This window comes from Ixodes scapularis, unplaced genomic scaffold (genome assembly GCF_016920785.2).
Source record: "Ixodes scapularis isolate PalLabHiFi unplaced genomic scaffold, ASM1692078v2 ptg000197l_1__unscaffolded, whole genome shotgun sequence".
Classification (NCBI taxonomy): Eukaryota; Metazoa; Arthropoda; class Arachnida; order Ixodida; family Ixodidae; genus Ixodes; species Ixodes scapularis.
In genome coordinates this window covers 266,943-287,258 of record NW_024609934.1, presented here as the reverse complement: position 1 = coordinate 287,258, position 20,316 = coordinate 266,943, and the positions used below count along the sequence as shown (strand labels likewise).

Sequence of the window (20,316 nt, the reverse complement as noted above, 5' to 3'; positions counted from 1 at the left end):
AATCATCGCCGAGTAACGTTACCTCCGACAACCCATGTTCTTTTTGTCTTTTTTTTTCTTGTAAGCTAACACTTCGAGCACGTTGAGGGAAAGATTGGTCCTTATTGAAAAGGACCACAGGCGACCCTACAAACTATACTGCCGATGCAGCGCGGTACTTGTCCCTCCTTCCTTCAGGGTGTCGCTGCACTCAAGCGGAAGGTCACGTGGTGCGCTCTCGGTGCTTGATTGGCTAAATGGCTCATCGACTGCAACTGTGGTCCATCTTGAGATCAAACGTTCGCAGACGCGCACGTCCCCGTACGTACAGTGGCGCAATATACTCCGACACTTGGACATTTCATAGCCAATAGGCCAAGCAGTGCTTTGAAATCGCCACCGCCGCTACCGCGCGGCCAGGGTCAATCCAAGAAACAAAGGAAAGTTGAAGATCTTCAGACGATAATGTATTTTTTATTATGTATGCAATAAAAATAAAATGAAAAAAATATCTCTCAGTATGTAGGATGTGTCTTGGCAACATAAGAAAAATATGCGACCGCAACTTTTCCCATTTAGACTAATTATTGACACAATTAGCCCTGAACCGTTTTCGTTGAACCGGTAACCGATAGATCATATTGTGGTTTCGTTCCGGTTCGGGTTCAATATGAAGTGTTCGATTTCGGTTTCGGTTTTGTTCCGGTTCGGTAAAAAATTACGGTTTTTATCCGGTTTTCGCTTCGGGTTCTGGTTCGGTTCGACACCCTGATATATATATATATATTGTTAGGGTGATGCTGTCGGCAGCAGAAGGGACAGGACAGTACACGATGATAGAACTAGGATAGAACAAGCATACGATTTATGGAGGCCAAGCCGGCCCGTGGGGCCTGGCGCGAGATGGTCGTGCGCGCCACTGCCTCGTCGTCGTCTTCACCTTGCTAACAATATATATATATATATATATATATATATATATATATATATATATATATATATATATATATATATATATATATATATATATATATATATATATATACAGAGAGAGCGGGAGAGACAGAGAGATGCATGGTGACGGTAGAAAACAAACCAGGAGAATTTTATTCCACGTTTCGACCTGAGACAGGTCTTCGTCAGGAATAGGGTTACAAGAAAAATGGGGTTCTATTCATACAGATCTTAAAGGGAAGAGAGTTCGCATAGAAAGAAACTGCGTAGGAAGAACAGATAAAGGTACACCACCCTTATCTGCAGGGTACGATTTTTTATAAATATTCAAAAGTATTCCCTTACATTAAAGAGCAACTCCGCTTCATTTTTCATATTTAGAAAACTATGTAGCCCTCTTCAGTATCATATAGGAAGACCCCATGTCAAATATTATGATCTAATTCCGTTTATGTATTTAATAAGCTAGCCAGCAAACCTTCAAGTGAGCCAAGTCGCCGAAATCTGCCAACTCTAGCATGCGGCGCAAGGCGCAATCATCAGCGCAGTCAATGCGACGGAGTTGGAGCGGCCAACGTTGAACCACTACGTCAGAGGCATGACTACGTCATTCTCACGTTTTGCTTGTTTTTACTTCTCAGAGCGAAATTGAACGATGACGTCATGAGTTTCTCCTCCCGGTGTTGGCTGACCGGGCGTTCACGTGATCACCGTAGCACGTGATCACCGTAACACGGATACGCTAGTTTGCGCTGCCCTGCGCGCATTTCTGTCTGTTTCTCCACTCCCCTTCTCCTCTTTTGTCTTCTCCTCTTCCCCCTCTCCCCCGGACCATCACCGTCCACTCCATGCGAAGCGACCTGCCCGCGTCCAATAGAAATTAAAAAAAAGACCTGCCCGCGTCGCGTGTCCTGTTTCTCGCTCCCTCCCGAACGTCACAAGACCACGTGGTTCGACGTGACGAGGCCATGACTCTGACGACCCGAGACCAATGTTGCCTGGCGCAACCGAAGTTTCGGTTTCGGTATCTGCTTATGTTTAAATTAGGATTACACAAATAATATTCCACATTTCGCGATTCCGAAGACGTAGAGTTGTTTAGTAGTGCTTTGTGAATGTGATTCCCATGGAAGCCTAAATTTTTTCGGAATTGAGCGGAGTTGCCCTTTAAGCGGGGGAACAGGGTGCATAGATCACGTAGTGCCGAATTCCCCGCTGAACTTAGCGGGAAAACTAAACTTGTGTATAGGTGACGGGTCGTCAGGTCAGGTGGTGTCAATTTTTTTCGCTAAATTTAGCGGGAAACTGAAGGCGCTGAGGTCACGTGATATCGATTTTGCCAGCCATGTTAGCGCGGAAACTGAATTGGTGTATCGGTCACGTGACATAGTATGGATCGACATCAAGTTTCAAGCTAAATTCAGCGGGGAAAATGAACTGTTGTATAGGTCACGGAACTTCTGACTACGTCGTGTCATTTTTCCCGTCACTTATAGCGAGGGAATTGAATTTTCGTATAGGTCACGTGACGTCGGGTAACGTGACATCAATTTGCTCGCCGACTTTGGCGGGAAAGCTTAACACAATCACGTGACTTCTATTCACGTCCCGTTGCCTAAACATAACTTTAGTTTCCCAGCTAAATTTAGCGGGAAATGCACGGGCGGACGAACAGAGGGACGTATAAATGTTGAGATTGGTGGTAGCTTTAAAAAAAAAATGGCCGAAATCGCTGCAGCCGCCGCGTTGATTCTCGAAGAAATGCGTGAACATTTCGTGCAGTGGTTGTAACAAAGCATGATGAACACAGCCTTTCACCACTTTTTCGAGCGGTGAACATTCCCGAAACCAATTTTTGCCCTGCTGCAAGCAGAACAGGTCACTTAGCGCGTGCATGCAGGACCTGCGCGCAATTCGCAAAAAACGAAAATGCCATTTCGTTGTTGTGCATACATGTTGTGCATACAGGAGCGACGACACCGTGCGCTTACATGGTAAGCGCACTGTGACATGGTAAGACGACTGCGCGTGAAGAACGGCGCGGCAGGCCGAAAAACGGAACCGCAGCTCGTGTCCGTCCACGTCTGCAAATCCGGCGGCTGGAACTTCCGAGGGCTTCCAAAACGCGTACTCGCACGCCGGCCGCGTGACGGTAACACCTAGCAACCGAGGTGTAGTGTGGGTCAGTGTGGTTAAGACATACATGGACCGAAGGCGGGGTGCATTAAGATGGCGTGTGCGGGTGGCTTGAGGTCGCTTAATTTGGTTTGTAATGAGCCATCCGCAGACTATCGCCTGCGGCGTGAACGGGGGGGAGGGAAGGATTGAGACGGGCCCCATGGGTACATCCGTCATCCCCCTGCGAGGCTCCAAAATTGGCGAGCGGGGACATCGCCGGCGGTCTTCGGTTGCTAGGTGTTTCGTCACGGCGTCGCTCCCTATAACCACTCAATTCATTGCGGCCTACGTTGCTATGCGTCCTATCGCCATGCTCAAGAAAGATGGACACCACCGCCATCTCTCCGCGCTTGCGGAATGTGTTTCCTACACTGTAAAAAATCTTTCGTAGAAAAAACGAGAAAATGCTTGGCAGCTCTATTAAGAGGGGATGCCCGTTAAAATAACGCACCCCCATATTCAGAAAATATGTGAAAAGGGACGCTAATGCAACGATACCCATTTTTTCAAAATACGAGGATGCTCGTTAAACTTATGTGTGCACATCATTTTAATGAGCATCCTTATACTCTGAAAAAATGGGTATTATAACATTAATCTAACGTGCCCCCATATTCTGAAAAAATGTGGAAAAAGTCGTTAATATGACAATACTCATTCTTCCAAAGTATAAGGGTGCCCTTTAAAATTATGCATGCACATAATTTTAACAAGCAACCTTGCACTTTGGTAAAATGGGTACCGTTGCATTGACGACATCTTTTTTCACATATTTTCACAATATGGGGGCACATTAGCATTTTAATGGGCAACCCCTCTTAATAGAGCTGCCAAGCATTTCATCATTTCTTTTTTACAAAATATTTGTTTCTACATCTCTTTTTAGCTGAGGCACTGAAGTAGCTCATGTTCTGCTGTCCAATATTTTTCACTTACACAAGTTTCTGTGCAACGATATTCTGAAATATAACTTCAGGGTCATTGATGCACCTGAAAACGTGAACCATATACTATGGGGATTGCAATGCAATGCAATAGTGAATTCATGCACTTTGGAGCAGCTCTGCTGCTTTGTCTAAAATGAAGAGAAAATAATTGGCACAGAAACTTTAACTTCAAAATAGGTGAGATAGGGTGCAGCAAAACAGCAGCTAGCTACAGTGTTTCTCATGTGATGCACCTGCAGACACAGCTGCGAGCTGCTAAAATCTGTTGCAAGCCAAGAATAATAGGTAAGTGGAGAGAAGGAAACCACCATTGCACCATGATTGGTTGTTTTCTCCTCCCCACTCCCCTGCTCTCCAGCCTCCGCTCTGCTGATGTTGAAAGAGTGGCGGGCTCTGTGGGAGGGGCTTGCTCTTGCTGTTCTAGAGTTGCAACAGACCAGAGCGACCTGGAGGTTTTTGAAAGTGCAGCTCGAGCTGGCCGGATCATATTAAGGCATCATATCGGCAGCAAATTCTCGCAACATAAACACCCTTGAGAAAGGGTTCAGAATTGAGACAGCAGTGAAAATGCAAAATAGTTTGGTCGGTCGTTTGTAAATTATTTTTCTTTAGCTCTTTGTAGCTGTTTTCTTCGAGCTTATTTTCAACACCAAAAAACGAGGGAAATTGTAATAGCTCTTTATTATATCTAAAATTCGTTTATGGGTACTTCTTCCGAGGTGTAGGGCTATCTCAATGCTCCCTGCATATGCAAAAGAAAGATGTATATAGTCATAAGCTAAGCACAAGGCTGTCGAAACAATACACAACAAGGTGAGCCTGACATGCACACAATACAAATAATCCTGCTCGATTTGCAAAGAGAGACCAGCTCACCTTGATGAAAACAACTGGTCTGGACCATAAGGGAAGGCCAGCACATCTCGGCGCCTAATGTTTTCCTCCGAGGAGACCTGCGCTAATCACAGAAAATGTAGTTTTAGTTGAAAACCAATTGACATTGCAGGAGAGAGGCATGAAATATCTGACACAGCAAGTAATGTCCGTGACAAATAGGACACAGACCACAGCTCACTTCCAGTAAAACACCGTGCTTTGGGCCTCAGGCAATTAATGAAACAAAAACTTGTCTATGCTCCATCTTGCACTTTACATGCAGAAAACCTGCAATTGCCAGGGAAAATGCATATTTAGTTGAAAACCAACTGACATTTCAAAAGAGAAGAAAAATCTAGGGCAGCAAATAATGTCTGTGACAAGTAAGGCGGGTAGGAGACCATAGCTCACCTTCAATAAAACAATGTGCCTGGGCCGGTTAAAAAAAGAACACCTTGTTCGGACCCCAGTCTACGCTTTCATCTGAAGAAACCTGCGCTTAACAGGAAAATGCAGTTTTAGTTGAAAACCAACTGACATTTCAAAAGAGAAGAAAAATCTAGGGCAGCAAATAATGTCTGTGACAAGTAAGGCGGGTAGGAGACCATAGCTCACCTTCAATAAAACAATGTGCCTGGGCCAGTTAAAAAAAGAACACCTTGTTCGGACCCCAGTCTACGCTTTCATCTGAAGAAACCTGCGCTTAACAGGAAAATGCATATTTAGTTGAAAACCAACTGACATTTCAAAAGAGAAGAAAAATCTAGGGCAGCAAATAATGTCTGTGACAAGTAAGGCGGGTAGGAGACCATAGCTCACCTTCAATAAAACAATGTGCCTGGGCCAGTTAAAAAAAGAACACCTTGTTCGGACCCCAGTCTACGCTTTCATCTGAAGAAACCTGCGCTTAACAGGAAAATGCAGTTTTAGTTGAAAACCAATTGATATTTCAAAGACGAGCAATATAAAACCCTATGCGGCTAATAATATCTATGATGAATAAAACACAGACCACTTGTAACGGGACCATAGCTCAACTTCAGTAAAACTCCATGCCTTGGACGATTAAAAAAACAAAAAAAACTTGTCCATGCTCCATCTTGCGCTTTACGTGCAGAAAACCTGCAATTGCCAGAGAAAATGCAGATTTACTTGGAAACCTACTGACATTTCAGAAGATAAATCTAGTGCAGCGAATAATGTCTGTCACGAATAAGGCACAGACACTTAAAGAACAACATAGCTCACCTTCATGAAGTATCAAATGTCCTATACTGAAAGTGTGCGTTAAATGTGTTCATTCGACATCCTGGTTTAATTGACCCAGCTTTCCGTTAGTCAACGATCCAAAAAAAAGCAAAATGTTTGTCGAATCTGTCTTACATTTAAATTGTAGAATAGGTGTCCTACTGTACAAGCTATTTTGATGTCTGTGGGCTTGTTTCAATTCCACAAATTAACTACAAATGTCTGAGTAAAAAAGATAAACATTAGACACCTGCAGTAATTACCACAGAGGAGAGTATATGAATTAGCCATCCGCATGTTATGGTTGCTATTGATTTGGCTTCAAATTGCACTGCTCTATCATGATTCACAAGAAAGTTACAACTCCGCAGAGAGTGAAATACCACCACCGCAGACTGCTGAAGTGCAAAACTTCTTTTTTGCCTATAAAACACATGGTTTGGAGTGTTGCCCAATTTAAAAGAGCAGCACGCCGACATATGGCCCCTTGATGTTTGAGCACACTCCTCTGTGGAAGTAGCCAAGTGGTGTATACGTACCTTCAGACTATGGTGATGGCAATTATGGTGCAGGCCTCGCTTGCAACCACCACTGGACAGAGGGACGCAGAGCCAGGCAGAGCCCTGCTGTAGGTCTGGGTAAAAAAGAGAAACATTAGACGCCTGCAGTAATTACCACAGAGGAGAGAGTATGTGGATTAGCCATCCGCATGTTATGGTTGCTATTGATTTGGCTTCAAATTGCGCTGCTCTAGCATGATTCACAAGAAAGTTACAACTCCGCAGAGAGTGAAATACCACCACCGCAGACCGCTCAAGTGCAAAACTTCTTTTTTGCCTATAAAACACATGGTTTGGAGTGTTGCCCAATTTAAAAGAGCAGCACGCCGACATTTGGCCCTTTGATGTTTGAGCACACTCCTCTGTGGAAGTAGTCAAGTGGTGTATACATACTTTCAGACTATGGTGATGGCAATTACGGTGCAGGCCTCGCTTGCAACCACCACTGGACAGAGGGACGCAGCGCCAGGCAGAGCCCTGCTGTAGGTCTGGGTAAAAAATAGAAACATTAGTCGCCTGCAGTAATTACCACAGAGGAGAGAGTATGTGAATTAGCCATCCGCATGTTATGGTTGCTATTGATTTGGCTTCAAATTGCGCTGCTCTAGCATGATTCACAAGAAAGTTACAACTCCGCAGAGAGTGAAATACCACCACCGCAGACCGCTGAAGTGCAAAACGTTTTTGCCTATAAAACACATGGTTTGGCGTGTTGCCCAATCTAAAAGAGCAGCACGCCGACATATGGCCCTTTGATGTTTGAGCACACTCCTCTGTGGAAGTAGCCAAGTGGTGTATACGTACCTTCAGACTATGGTGATGGCAATTACGGTGGAGGCCTCGCTTGCAACCACCACTGGACAGAGGGACGCAGAGCCAGGCAGAGCCCTGCTGTAGGTCTGGGTAAAAAAGAGAAACATTAGACGCCTGCAGTAATTACCACAGAGGAGAGAGTATGTGAATTAGCCATATGCATGTTATGGTTGCTATTGATTTGGCTTCAAATTGCGCTGCTCTAGCATGATTCACAAGAAAGTTAGAACTCCGCAGAGAGTGAAATACCACCACCGCAGACCGCTGAAGTGCAAAACTTCTTTTTTGCCTATAAAACACATGGTTTGGAGTGTTGCCCAATTTAAAAGAGCAGCACGCCGACATTTGGCCCTTTGATGTTTGAGCACACTCCTCTGTGGAAGTAGTCAAGTGGTGCATACCTACCTTCAGACTATGGTGATGGCAATTACGGTGCAGGCCTCGATTGCGACCACCAGTGGACAGAGGGACGCAGAGCCAGGCAGAGCCCTGCTGTAGGTGTGGGTAAAAAAGAAAACATTAGACGCCTGCAGTAATTACCACAGAGGAGAGAGTATGTGAATTAGCCATCCGCATGTTATGGTTGCTTGGCTTCGAATTGCGCTGCTCTAGCATGATTCACAAGAAAGTTACAACTCCACAGAGAGTGAAATACCACCACCGCAGACCGCTCAAGTGCAAAACTTTTTTGCCTATAAAACACATGGTTTGGAGTGTTGCCCAATTTAAATGAGCAGCACGCTGGCATTTGGCCCTTTAATGTTTGAGCACACTCCTCTATGGAAGTAGTCAAGTGGTGTATACAACCTTCAGACTATGGTGATGGCAATAACGGTGCAGGCCTCGCTTGCAACCACCACCGGACAGAGGGACATAAAGAGCCCTTCTGTAGGTCTGGGGAAACAGAAAAATTAGGCGCGCAAAATAATTTCCACGGAGGACGGTGCAAAAGCCCTTTTTGTTAAATTACCATCAGCATGTTATGCTGAATTTAATGACTGAGTTCCAACTGTCGGTTCCCGAACATGATTGACAGTGAAGTTATGGCTCCGAAGACAGTGAACACTGACGGCAGGGTTCGTTTAACTTTCTAGCGTAAGCAACAAGTGCTTTAAAGTACTGTATTTTCCGGTCAAAAGACGCTAGGAGCCAATTTTGCCTAAAAAATAAGTTTTCGTTTGGATAGTTGGCGCTCAATGCATAGTCCGCAGGGCAAAACGTAGGCTGAAAAGCTAACATCCATAGTCTGTCAGCCCGCACCTCTCGCACAAAAGATATTTGCGGACGAAAGTCTGGAGTTTCTTGTGCACCTCTCCTGGGTGAACCACAGAGCTCTCAGCTTGACCCACATTGACCGCTTGCAGGCATCCAAGCGAGCAGTGTGTCACACGCAAGGCATAGAAAGCCTGAGCAACAGATTGGAAGTGTGACGTTCACTTCTTAATCCCGGCACAAAACATTCTAAAATCTGCAAGCCAATCAGACCAGTCTGGTGCTAACGAAGGATCTAGAAACAAAAATTATTGCATAGTGTAACCCATATCTGTAGATAGTCTGCACAACACAAAAAAAACAACTTTTATACATGCATAGTCTGCGGACTATAGACCAGAAAATACGCACTGTCTGATTCCGGAGAGCTGCACACTTCCGTTTCGCCTTTTGATGTTTGGCCTAATTATACCAACACACTCATTGATAGAGTTAGTCATGTGGTGTAAACATAATTTGAGATGTTGCTGATGTCAGTTATACTACATGACTCACTTTCCGCCACAACATAACACAGGGTCACATAGCCACACAAAACAGTGATATATGTTTGGGGGGAAAAAAAAAGTTACGAAAAACAAATTAATACTATGTACACGCTTGAATTTGCATGGACCAGGTAACGGAAACCTTTTCGAATTTACCGTCTGCATAAATGTACTCGGTGCGACCGTAAAAGCCGGCACGTTTGGCACGCTGGCAAAATTTGCAGCTGGCAATGAACGATATAATTGCGATAAAGATTTATTTTTACAAATTAAATTACCGATTACCCAGATTAACAAATATTTTAAAATGAAGAAACGTTTATTTATGAAAGATCTACATTACACACACAAAAAAAGGTTGCACCTGTTTTGTTTTGTTTTTTTGTTTTTTTTTCGTCTTGCTTATCCGTTTGGGCGTCCGCAGAACGAAATGGGAAAAATAACCGTTCGTCCGCTTTATAGCCCCTTCCCCTTGCGAACCGAGAGCGCTCGCAGAATCGCAGCTTCGAGCGCCCAGCCTCCGCGAGCGAGCTCAGCGGCACATGCTGCAGCAAACGAGTTTGCTCTGTCCTCTGGCAGCCGCTGCCACTGCCGAGCTCTCCGGCGATGCTTCACGGGCTGCACGGAAACCATCTCGGGCGATGACGTCGCGTCGTGATCCGACATACGGTACATAACTTACGGTTCTGCTGCCTTAGCTAATAAACGAATTGTTACCCTACCCACGGAATAATGACGAAACTCGTACCCTCCCAAGTACCTATTAGTGGATTCCGATTTCAACTTCGATTATTAGGCGAGAGCGTCGGCACCAAACTTGGGTGGCACGGTGGGCACCGTGAGCACGTTCGTATGGCTCGTGTAATATAAATGCACCCCACCTGATAACATGACATCAACAGTACTGCTAGCGAAATGGATACGGTCGCTGTCGCGGCTGTGACGAACACGGCGGCATAAACATCGAAACCGAAATGTCGCGAGTGAATAAACATACGTCAACCGTATGTATATTACCTATGCGGAACCACTACGCAGCGAATTTCTTCCAAATGCTCTACGCGCTCCACCTCCTTGGGCACATCAGTTCGTCTCCCGATCTACAAGCGCAACACACAGATCGCTCGCGATTTACAAGGGGCACAGGAATTCACTCGGCGAGCTATCCAGATTTGCAAAAAGAAGGCACTGATTGTTTCGAGGAAGAGTAAAGCTATACGCACTCCGGAGTGCGCTTCGGACGGAAATGGCTATACGCACTCCGCTTTTCTCGTATAAAAAGAGTGGACACAACGAGTTTCCTAAGCGGTGCGATGGCGTAGGGGTTAGGGTGTCCGCTTCATACGCAAGTGGTCGCGGGTTCGATCCGCGGTGGGCCTACGTTTTTTTTTTTTCTCAAACATTTTGTTTTGTCGAGGCATTTGGCGATATTTACGACATTTCCTTTTTTGCGATGAACAGTAAAATAAAAAGAAATCGAATGTTGTCGAGAAACTCCGCAGAACTAAATGGTATCGGACTCCCTTTCCGGAGGTGCGATCGGGGACAGCGGGGCTTGGATTGCCGGCTGGACGCCGCGAAGCGGCGTGTACTGGTTACGCTTTGTAATTAGCAGCCGATACTGTCGCCGCGAAGCGGCGTGAACGCAGGCGGGGGGCTGTGTTAACGAGCGCCCCAGTGATTCACGCGCCGTTCGAAAAGGGTGGCCCGAGCGGCATGATCTCTCGGAGGAGTGCGTATAGCCATTTCCGCGCGAAGCGCACTCCGGAGTGCGTATAGCTTTACTCTTCGAGAAATGCACAATTTTTCAAACGCCTCGTTCAAATCATTATTTAACGCGATTATTTTGCTGGACACCAGCCTCTTGTAGGATAGAGGAGGCTTCTTTTTTGCATTCAGTACTACATTACCGGAGCCGACGGCAACGAAAATATGCACGGTAGCCGTTCTTGTTGTTTTTAAGATTTCACGGCTTCAGAATTGACGAATAAGAGAAAAAAACATAATACTCTAGACTCAAAAATGTTTGTATGACCAGTTTCAGGTAAGCACGTTTGGAATTCGAACTTTTAAAGACACGCCAAATGTATTGGATTTTAAATACAAGAGTTATTCTAAAGGACGCACTCACACTCGGTCCTCATGCAGCACCGCAGACACTACCGACGGCAATGCAGAGCGGGGACCAGTAGCACTTTGTAGCGTATCCAACATGTTCTTTGGAGTACAGATTTCAAAAAGCTCCATCCTTCTTTTTATGCCTTTCGATGTTTCTTTGAAGCAATAAAGTAGTGTTCACATACCTTTGGACGTCGCTCCGCCAGGAACGAACGGAGGGAACGGCGCGATAGAGCCGAACAGGCCACGCCAAAAACCACGAGGCTTCGATTGCTGTGCGAAAGGGTCAAGTGTTATCGGAAACAATATGAGCGTGAACGCGCTTCCGCAGTGACAAGTGGAGGCGCGTTCACGCTCATATTGTCTCCGATATTACATAGAAAGTTTGCTGGAGTGGTGCATACCTTTAGACGTCGCTTCCCGCAAGGAACGAATGGAGGGAACGGCTTATAAGGCAACGCCAAAAACCACGAGGTTGTGACAGCCGCGAGAACGTAAAGAGAAAGTTCGTTAGTACGTCCTACACGCGGCGGTACATGAACAAACGCGATGATGCGCCGGAAAGGGAGAGGGGGGCCTCCGGGCGTCGGAGGTGGTGGTGGCGTCGAGCACGGGTCGGGTTCGCCCTTCTCTGCGCATGCTCGGCGTCCTCGCGCCTGGCATGCTCCGCTGGCTCTCGGCTCGCCGCGCGCGCTTTTCGCCCCGCGCACTTCGAGAAACGATCAAAACTCGTCTTTTAAAAATACGAGGGCGCGTCGTATTTTTTGATTGGGAAAATGCACGTATATTTTACGTACATTTTTTACAGTGTAGGCAGTTTTCACAGCCAGTGGGGCTGTGGCGCCACCCTGTGGCGATGTTGCGAACATGAATACATGCGCATAGAGTAATATACACAAGGTAAAGAGCGGACACTGCCATAGGCCCCAGCGGCCCAGATAGACCAGTGACAGGTAGCGCTCCTAGCGGGCGGTATTAAGTGTAATCTGATTCCGTTTCCGGTCAAGTTAGTTTCGGTTTCGGTTTGGGCGTTTCTGCCCCGGTTCTCCGGTACCCTTCTCTCTCTCTTTCCTCCCCGCCTCGCTCTGCTCTCGGGAGCTCCTTGACTCCCAAAACCGCTGTTTTTTTTTTTTTGTTTTTTTTTTTAATATTGACGCACTTTTGCTTTATTTTTTACGATAGAGTCCGTGCAAAACGTATCAAACAATATTTCAACTTATTTCTCAAAGCATACGTATATATATTTCTTGTTCTTTTTCTATTGTAAAACATTGAAGTTACACAATCGCCGCACTGACTCCTGGCTGGTGGAGCATTTTGGGGTCAACAACAGTAAGTGGTTCGAACACATTTTATTGGACCACATTCATGTATACATGATTTACTTCAGAAGCTCTGTATGTTTTATACGAAAGAGATCGATACTCACAAAAATAAATGAATATGAAGGACTTCGGCATATCGTACACTTCGTAATAGATTCTTAGCGGAACCAAGTTAACAAAACCTTTCCACGGAGAACATGCTGTATGATACATTCACTTTCACGCCGACTCGGGTACGGGAAGTAAGTGCAAAAATAAATAAGACATCATTATCATTACCGGTCATAAGAGTATAATAACAGTGCGAAGCACACGCCGGATAGTAAAAATTCCCGATTTCCGGCAAATATAAAAAAACACCAATTTGCATAGCCTCAAACTCACTGCGGGCGAGCCATTACCAAACAATGAGAACTCTATTCGAAATCTGTCAAGATTCAACGTCCCTAGACATTGCCCGAAATTGTTCAGAAAAGAAATATGGCTTCAGAAAAAAGCGGCTAAAAAACTATGGACAGTGGATACAAAAGTGGATACATTTTCTTTCAAATATTTTTAGCCTCTATACACTATTTTCTATCAAAATTTTGTAGAAAGTGGACAAATATTTTTGTTAGGGAGCCGTGATACACATTCGCTGGAAAAAGGGGAAACAAATATTTGGAGAGCAAGCTGCACCGCCCACTTAATAAGCACTTTTTGTTTTTGGTTTGGCAACCGCCTCTGTTAATACACTATTAACAGTTAAACCTGTCTCGTTCTTATTAACCACTGAAGAGTGCAACCAAACTTTGTCCGAATTCCGGTTAAGAAATCAAACATGTCAACACAAGCGTATTCTGCAAAACAACTTTAAAAAACCCTTTGTGTTACTCCTCTGGGCAAAGGCTAAAACCACCCAGACCTCAAAGTGTGCTATACAAGGCGGCACAGACTCCTCGAACATATGTCACACTCTCTATTATGGGAAGAAAGTGATTTTCTAGTTGCTGAATAAAATGAAAGGCAGCCTGTGATGGTACTACTAAGTTCCCGAAGAATTTTCCAGGCACGTGGTATGCTTTAGGAACAAGACAGTACTCGTGAGGCCTGGTCAAGTTATTAGACTCATCCGATAGCAGCTGAGAACAGCCACAGGTGTAAGTTGTCTGCTCAAGCAAAAGCTTGATCAAATAGCCCCAAACATAATAAAAAAAGTGGACGAGTCATCAATTATGTTAGACCTGATGTCTGATGCCAGCTCAGAAATATCCTCTAGTGGCGGGAATTTATCAATTGGAAGACATTCCACAATGTCTGAAATTAAACTTTCATGGTGCGAAGATATTTGCAACTCCTTTAGGAGGTCAGCCTTGTGATCCTCTACGTTTTCATTGTCCGACAGTTTGAACAGTTTCTTTATCCAGAGGTGTTTTAGTCCTGAGGTGAACTGATCCACATTTGGGTTTGTGTTGCAGCCCAGCATTTGTCGTATATAGCTCCAAAAACGTTCTCAAGTGTGTCTTGCTGCAGGCGTCGTGTAAGTAAGAACTTCAAGTCATGGCTGCTTGAAAGCTCATCACAGAGCATGAGGAAACTTTTTATAGTAACTTGCCACCCAATGATGGCTTATGGCTGCCTCCTACTTTGCAACTGCCATGCTGAAATCCATCCGAGTTACTGGTGGAAAAAATCAAGTATTTCAGATTCTCCCTTCAGATTGGCATGACGCAAATTCTGCCCTGTCTTCTTGAATTTTTTAGCTATTTAGACAGTCAAAAAGTATGCACATCCTATCACAGAACAAGGCTGTAGCCATGGCTGCCTCAGGAAGTTGCTTGGCATAAACAAGGGATATGATTGCAAGAAAGAGTAGACCTGTGGGGCACAATTTTCTTCCATGTTACAGAAAGGTTCTTGAAAAAATGTTTCTCTCAGTAAGTTTCGGAGCCAATTGCAAGCTCATCTCCTGGATAGAACAATAAAGTTCAACAATAGAAGACCACTCAATGACCTCATTTCAAATGCAAAGTTTGTGGCTTGGAGATTGCTCTTGGTTGTTTTGGGAAGGTGGGGAACATCAAAGACAAATTAAACGTGTTCGTTGCCAACTTCAAGAAATGGCTTATCACCACACACACCAAGCTGATGTTTGAAGCCCCCTAACCACAGACCACACAGCCTTTACTGTAAAGCCAACAGTCTTAAAGGGGCGATGCACTGATATTTTTATTTTGCGCAAATACCGCTCAGAACGAATCCCTGACGTTAATGATCTGTGAAATACCCGTTCGTTTTTACCACACGCAATCGAAGTCGCAGAAAAAAATAAAGAAAAACGAGCAGAGTTCACCCCTCAACTCGAAGCCATAACAAGCGGCCCCGTGATCTGGAGCCGATTATATGCCGCCAATGTTGATCATAGCCATGCGCTGGGGTTGGCAAGGCACAGGACACACGCTGAGTTCAAGACATTGTTATGGTTCGGCTGTTGTCGTCATTGCAGCGATTGGACACAGGACACTACCCGAATGTTTCTCGAGCTATTGATTATCACGAGCCCAAATCGAGTGTCCACGCCATGCTCGGGTCCAGTCTATGAGCCGTATTCAAATATCGTCACTGGGCGGTACTGCTACCGCCCAGCTACGTCATCAGGTTTTTCGAAGGAGAGATTGAATGAAAACACTCGGTTTTGTCCTCGAACTTACAGCGCAACAAAGGAGTTTCTTGGTCAGTGGCGTTGCGTGCGAATATCCTTGAGTCCCACTAGTGCCAGTAAGCTTGTGTAAAGTGAAGACCATTCCCATTGAATATCGTTGCACCGCCCCTTTAAGCTCCCGAATGAGAGAAATGAGGAGACTGCGTTAAACAGAAGACGTTGTTGGAGTGTGCACAACAGTGTATGCAAGGGGCTAAACGCACCTCCTGGAAATTTCAGACAGCATAACAACCAAGGCTCTATCTGCAATGTTAGAGGTTCGTTCAACACCGTTATCTGTAAACCCATGGACAATGTCGTGTGCTGGGTCGTAAGTTAAATTCTTTTTTAAAACAATCTCATCGGAAATCAACATGCACACAAATTCAAGAGCAGCCAGACAGCCCGGCAGAAACAACAGCACGAGAAGCTCGAACCGATCGGCTGCACGAATTCACGCCGAGCATGCGAGCACGCGGGCGGTCATGCGTCACCTTGATTGATGCAAAGTCGACCGAACATGATGCAGCAGAAAGCACAGACGAACGACGCAGGGACGAGCAAAGGCCATGCAGAATGATGCAGAAGCGACGGCGTGCAGGCAGGCAGGCCATGGCAGGCGCCATTCATCACGTGCTTTTTGTGACGCATTTGATTTAAACTATTTAGCCGTTGTAAGTACTTTAAACAATTTTAAAGCATTGCCAATTAAAAAATAAATACTTTTCACAGAAAGAGTTTTAATTAATTTTAACCAAATTGCAGAAAAGCGCCACGTAGCGGAGGGTATGAAACGCACTATCTGGGCCGCGAATCGGCTCCTGTGTCCTCTCTTTACGTTTACTATATTACTCTATGACATGCGCTTCAAGCCCGTCCAAGGTCAACGCATCTACCAGTGCATGCTAACGCATGAAAAGCATTCCATGCTTTAAAATGCCTAGAGTGACAGACAGGATGAGAACGGCAGAGAGGACCTCCTTAACGCTTCGGCGTCTCATGAGCCTCGAGCTGGCAGCAACAGCGAAAGCACGTCGGATGGAGACGAGCGTGTACTGGTCGCCGAGCACTCGCAAGAGAAGCCCTGTCGTGCTGATCCTTTCATCGACTATCGGCGACGTGCGCTACGAAAGGCGTCGCTGCAGTCGGAATTGCATGATTGATCATGTCAGGAAGTTGTTTGTCCGCAAATAAGGCGTAACGAATCACGGACCGACGGCAGCGGCAAAGTGACCAGCCGAAAAGACGGGAACAGAAGAGAACACTACTTCCCTAAAGGATTTAATACATACACAGCTTCCGCCCACTACACCTCCCCCCTGAGACCCAGCAACACTTGGAGAGACAGAGAGAGAGAGAGACACGTTGAACTGAGTAAAACGAAATATCAAGAGACAGAGCTGAATATCACAAGTAAAGCTTCTTGGGAGGAATCACTTTCTTCCGGAACGACTTGTGTAGCTCGGGCCCACGCCCACACCACTAGCTCTTGGTGATGTCCTGGGTGGCAGCGATGGCGCGGACGGCGAAGGCACTGCAGGACGGGGCGAAACAACAAGACCGACGGTGTCCGAACCACCACGGGATGTTGGACCTCGGCCGACGGGAGAGCCTGGAGTCAACGTGGTTGATAGCGGTGAACTCTCACGTTGGCGATAGGGCACCAAACTTCTCAATGCTGAATGCTGGGCTAGTTGGTATTGGTCTTGGGTTGCCAAAAGCACTACCATGGCTTTGGCAGCCCAACACCAAACTTCGCCAGTCGCGCTGTAGAACTGCTCCAGTGTTCGCCTCAACCACGTACGAGCTCAGACGCTGAGCCGGACTTTGAACAGTGTCCTTCCGTCGGTCCCGCTGCACCCAGACACGGGTGCCCACCTGAAACTTTGGAAGTTCTCGGGCCTATTGACGGTTGTTGAAGTTAGCAGCCTGCATCTGGCGATAGCTGGCATCTCTGGCAGTTACGGCGCCTCTTTTCGAACCAAGGGGCTCCAGCTGCTCGTTCGTCGTCGGTAGCCGCGTTCTGAGTTGACGTCAAATCAGCAGTTGCCCCGGTAGCTTAGGAGCACCAGGTATTCGCGACTCCAATTATTATAGGTGGCGCCACTCGTTTTCAAAAATGGTCGTTTTAATGAGGGTCGGAGGTGCGTGCCGGTATACCAGTTGCTGAGCCTGTTTAGTGTGCTGGCTTCACTGAACCGCACCAATTATTCCTGCTTTTACGAGGAAGGTAGGCGCAGGTCACCTCTTTATTCTGAATACAAAACCGGTGTCTAGCGTATTATTTACGCCAGGAGGCATGTTTTAATTCTGGAACGAAACCGAAACTAACCTCTATTTTGGATTTAATCTATCGGTATAGGTGTTAATTTAGGATTCTTTAATAACCCAAGATCTGTCTCACAGCGTAATCATTGAGCTAAAGAAGTTGCCTACGGAAACTTTATTTTGTGACATATGTGTCCAATCCAGGCACTTCAAAATATTTTGGAGAGTTCGGTGTTTCTTTAAAGACTGGGTCTTTTATACACCTTAGAGGTAACATAGAATATTGCATTTTTCGAAAAAATCTGTGCTAATATTTCTGTGTTGTTGCCTTTTCTCGCTCAAATAATTGACACGTGAAACAATAAACTACGGGCCTTTTAATGGGTTGTTTGGGAATTTAGATGATTAATTTATTTAACAATATTCCCAACACAAAAAATAACAGAATCCCTCCAAAGGTCACGAAATATCGCCACGCGTAATTAGTTTAGATGATATTCACAAAACGTATAAAGTAAGAAAAGCGGTCCTCATTACAAAAACCCAAAGACAGAATCCGAGTCAGATAGCAGAAGTGTGTGTCTTTTTTTAAAGCAACCTGTGACACAGAAGACTTTATTATCCAGTGTTTGACTCCTTCTTTGTCTTGATGACGACGTCAGAGTTTTTCATATACAAAAAAAAAATTAGACCTTTCTGGTAAGACTATTACGGTGAAATGGCGTATTTTTGTGATCGTACACGGCGTTTATTGGGGCCCTACATTGCCGCATTTTGTAATAATATTAATAATACAATTAGTACATTTAATACATAGCTTTTTAAACTCTAATATAACTCGTTGCTTAAGACCTAATTCCAAACTCGTGAACAAGTATGGCGATAATAACTGAGCAAATTATCATCACTAGTTCAAATTGCAGCATTTTTATTTAAGAAGGTTTAAAATAAAACTACTTTAAAATCAGTCATAACATTCTAGATTATCTGAGAAATCCATACCAAATTACATTTATTGTGGGTAAAGCATACGGTGCTTCAAGGTCGCGACTTTTTATAATGGGCAAAAGTTCGGCGGATAGTTGCACCGTTTGACAACCCTGCACAGTTCGATGTAGCAGCTTTCTACGCTCTCTCTTGGCTGCTGCATCCGCTTGTGAAATCTTGAGGATTCGTAAACCTCGTTGACGAGGTGCACGAAGTGCTTTGAAAAACTCGTTACGACGACGTCGTAGTCTGTCAGTCGTCCAGGCCGAGACTGCTGAGGAATGGTCGAGCCTCGGGTTCTATGCAGTAAAAAATAGTTAACACCTGTATATCAAGTGGCGCAGGGCGAAAACCCGAAGCGTAGCATAGTCTTTGAAAAGGTTGCTCCAAGTGAGTCAGGAAGAGGTGTTCTCGAAGTCACGATAGTCCGGCTGCCGGATACGAACGCCCACCCACGTCGATGTCGAAGCAGTCGAGGCGCCCGAGGCTTTATTGCCGCCGGTCATGACCACGTAGAAATGCAGGCGTAGTTCATGTCGGACATTTCTGAAACTATGTCCGGACGTAGGCCGTCCGCAGATCAAGCGTAATGCCTCTCCGACCGACGGCAGCAGCAAAGCGACCAGCCGGAAAGACGAGAACAGTAGAGGGCTTTACTTCCGAAAGGATTCAATATATACACGTTTTCCGACACAGTTTGGGTTTAGAAAAAATCTATCAACTGAGTTGGCACTGCTGGAGCAAAAAGAATTCATCCTGAAAAACTTCGATAAAAGAAAGCTGGTTCTGGGTGTATTTATCGACTTTACAAAAGCATTTGACTACATAAATCACAATATATTACTTCGTAAACTTGATTTATATGGTATTCGCGGTTTGCCTTTATCGCTTTTGAGGTCATATTTACACCATCGTAAACAGTACGTTTCCATTGGTAAATATTTATCTGATATCAAACCAGTTAAGTCTGGCGTCCCACAAGGGAGTATACTTGGACCATTTCTTTTTAACATCTATATAAATGATATTGTCAATATAAATCCATCGGCAAAATTTGTAATATATGCTGACGACAGCAGCATATTTTTTTCTGGCACAAGCAGCGATGAACTTATCGATGTCGCCAATTTAACATTGTCTAAATTGTACGCCTGGTCACGAGATAATGGTCTGAACATTAATACCGAGAAAACAAAAGCTATAATTTTTCGGCCAAAAAACAAGAGTGTAATAATAATGCGAGACATCGTATTGAACTCCGTCCCCTTAGAAATCGTCAGCACTTTTAAAACTCTCGGAGTATTCTTTTCAGAACGAATGTCATGGGATAACCACATTGAACACTTAGCCACAAAACTGTCACGTGTTATAGGACTAATATACTGTCACGGTTCTTCCCTGCCCGTTAACGTGAAACTATTAATATACAATGCCCTGTTTCAGTCCCATTTAAATTACTGTAGCCTCGTTGGAGTAACACGACGTTCACAAACTTGCAGAAACTATATTTATTGCAAAAACGAATATTGAGAATTATTTGTAATGTGCCTTATGATTACCATAGTGAGGGTTTGTTTCAAAAGTTCAGAATTCTAAAAATATTTAACCTCTATGACTATAGAT

At 44.9% G+C, this 20,316-nt stretch overlaps 1 long non-coding RNA gene across 5 annotated transcripts; it reads right to left on the bottom strand.

Annotated features, from left to right (window-relative positions):
* Positions 1 to 5,649: 5,649 nt before the first annotated feature.
* Positions 5,650 to 11,976, bottom strand: LOC115330345. 5 transcript variants are annotated; one of them, XR_006076962.1, is made up of 7 exons: positions 11,838 to 11,976; positions 11,619 to 11,706; positions 8,363 to 8,449; positions 7,961 to 8,047; positions 7,547 to 7,641; positions 5,947 to 6,056; positions 5,650 to 5,840 (listed from the first exon to the last, which is right to left on the bottom strand). It is a non-coding gene; the product is annotated as an uncharacterized LOC115330345 (long non-coding RNA). The 5 variants fall into 5 exon arrangements; XR_006076961.1 differs by having other exon boundaries at positions 5,650 to 5,835; XR_006076964.1 differs by lacking the exon at positions 7,547 to 7,641 and having other exon boundaries at positions 5,650 to 5,835.
* Between the last annotated feature and the right edge of the window lie 8,340 nt (positions 11,977 to 20,316).